A 3,184-nucleotide genomic window follows, 5' to 3' on the forward strand; every position below is an offset into this window, starting at 1 on the left:
GCATACTCAAAAATAAGTCCAGTTATATATGTCTCGTTTGAAGATTCCTTAGAATCTAAAAATGTGTTACTCTCCTTGCATTTAACACACAATTTAATATACTTCTTTTTTTCCCTATCATTCCATGCATGTCAAAATCGAGCAGAGATTCTTTGCCCATTCTTCTCCGTGCTTCTTCAACAATTGTTTTGTTCTTTCAACTTCGGCTTTCAAAAGTGGCTCCCTAAGTTGATATTAAGTTGGAGGCTTGAACCCTAGTCCAAATTGACCTATTGCCTCCATTAGTTACTTGAAGCTATCATTTTCAAAAAAATTGAATGAGATTCCATTTTCATAAGCCCATCTCCCCACATATTGTTGAATTTGATGAGTTTTCTCTTTGAAAAGAGTCTCATTTATATTTTTTGGCAAAACAATTTATTCACACTTCAAATTACATTTTCTGTAGAAATCACCGATGCATATCTATCCATGTGGCCAAATGGAAGAGGTTTTTTGATTCCGTATATCCCTTCAATTTCAGGAGTTTCTTATTCTTCGTCTATAGAAATATTCACCTCTGATCTACAACTTTCTTATTCAATTATTTTGTTAACATGTTTGCACTTATTGAGGTATTCTTGAGATGTTTTTCGACAACAAGATATATTTCCAGGTAATAAGTGCAAGTTTTGCACTTAAATTAACCTAAGCATTGGCATGGACTATGCTGGTGTCCAACGAATTTACGTGTTTTTGTAGTTGTTTGAGTTGATTGCAGGAACTTAGGCAAATATACGTATATCGAGGTCAAGGGAATGAAAATAAGCTCGAAGAAGAAAGAATGAAGCATGGGGAAGTGCAACAAATGCGCCACAGTGCAAGAAGCACGACACAACCACGCGAAAGGATGAATCAGGCGTGCAGAACAGAGCGCACCGCGCGCGGCTGCGAGAACTCCTCGCCCCCAAGACCAGCAGAATGCATCAAAACAGATCTCCTCGCGCCCCTATGCGATCTCAATGCGCTGCAGCGTGAGTTGGGAGTGCCCCAACGTCCGATGAGTTTTGCAGAAAATAATAAATCATCCAAATGGGTTTTTTGGTGGGCTCTCGATGATCTTGGAGGTAATAAAAGCAAAAAGACCTCATCGTTGAAAAAAAAGAGTTGCAATACACTGAATTTTTGGGAAAAGAAATGTGGGAAGCGAGAGTGAGGAATGAAACAAAGACGCATCTTCCAAGGACGGAGTCGCGGATTCAGATTCAATCTTCTTTCTTCAATTGTTATATGTTTCCAGGGGCGGATCTAGGATTTTGGCATTGGGGGGGCCACTTAGTTTATTTTGCGACGGTTATAATAAACTGTCGCGGATTTTGCGACGGTTTTTGCCAAACCGTCGCTAATCCGTCGCTAAAAAAACTTTTTAAATTTTTTGGAGGGGCCGTGGGCGCCATATAGCGACGGTTGTTGATAAAACCGTCGCGAATTTTGCGATGGTTTCCGTCACAACCGTCGCTAAATTTTTTTTTTTAAATTTTTTGGGGGGGCCGTGGCCCCGTTCGCCCTACACTAAATCCGCCCCTGTATGTTTCATATTTATTCAGTGATGTTGAAAGACGTGATTTATTGTTTTTGTTTTTCATTCATGAACTAAATTTAATTGAGTAGGTCTCTTGTGAGACGGTCTCACGGATCTTTATTTGTGAGACGAGTCGATCCTACCGATATTCACAATAAAAAGTAATACTCTTAGCATAAAAAATACTAATTTTTTATGGATGACCCAAATAAGAGATCCGTCTTACGAAATTGATCCGTGAAACAGTCTCACGAGAGTTTTTGCGAATTTAATTACCTAGATGACGACTTATTTTAGTTGAATCTATATTGATATTGTTGATTTATATATTTTATTTTTTTTTGGTTTATTTATATTTTTCGGAATTAATTAATTTCAATTACTTGATCAATAATTAAATTGTCATATTTATTTGAAATCTATCACTCGGAGAGAGGATTTTGAATAGAATCATAGGAAAATATATCGTTGGTGTTTATGTAGTTCGGATGACCTATAATTTCATCGAACTTATTAAAAGAATTATTGTGCTGTTTAAACTTTTTAATATTTAATTTTTAATAGGAATATTGAAATCGATATTAGATAATTAATTCTTATTTATTACTCTGGAAATGAAGTAAGAATATTTGAAAATTCTTGATTAGTAAACGGTTGAATTTATGAATATATATATATATATATATATATATATATATATATATATATATATATATATATATATATATATCTCAAAATTAATTTAATATAGTGAAGACCAAGTGAAATCTCACATCTAGATTCCTCTTCTCATAAATTTTAATCGAGTTTTTGTGCTTGATTAAATTTTGATTGGTAGCTAAGAAACAAAAACTCATTCTAATTTTCTAAATAAAGTTGGATTATTCTAATTATGTTAATTAATATATTTTTAAATTACACTCCCCGTGAGAACGATATCTTTGCTTAATCGAGTACTAAAACTTGATGTCGTACACTTGCGATTAGCAAAATAGTGCAACACCATGATATATTTCCTATGCGCTCCTTGATCCTATACTCTCCTTGGACATCATTTTCCCACAGAACTTGCATTTAACTTTTTCAAGGTTCTTATGATCAATCAACATCCCAAACTCCCATATGATGTGATTTGACTTTCTCCTAAGAAGCCCATATTCGGGTTGAGTGACGGGTGCGTTTGACGATAGATTACTTGCCATTGTTATCTATTGTTAATCACTTAATTGTAATATTAACCTGCAAAAATATTTAAGAATATAATCAAGTTCTTTGAATGCTATGTGATGGAGATCTTGTGTTGTAAAAATATTTATGAAAAATCAAGTGGGCAATGAAATTTGTATATAGGTTAGGCACATCAAATTTGATGCTATCTTTAAAGGTATTAATTCCTCCCATAAAAGGTGCAAATGGTTCACAAAGAATTAACCTTCCAGGATACAAAACCTATAATCACCACAATTCGAAGTTTGCCCTCCCTCGAATTTTCAGAGCAAGAGTTTTCAAGTCTTTATCAAAGTTGAATGTATATTTTTTTTCTGTGAAAAACGTACCTTTATCTATGCAAAGAAGAAGTAATTTAAAATATTAGTTACGAATGGTTGTCATGATTCACAAAGG

This window comes from Primulina eburnea, chromosome 3 (assembly GCF_022965805.1).
Source record: "Primulina eburnea isolate SZY01 chromosome 3, ASM2296580v1, whole genome shotgun sequence".
In the NCBI taxonomy this organism is placed as follows: Eukaryota; Viridiplantae; Streptophyta; class Magnoliopsida; order Lamiales; family Gesneriaceae; genus Primulina; species Primulina eburnea.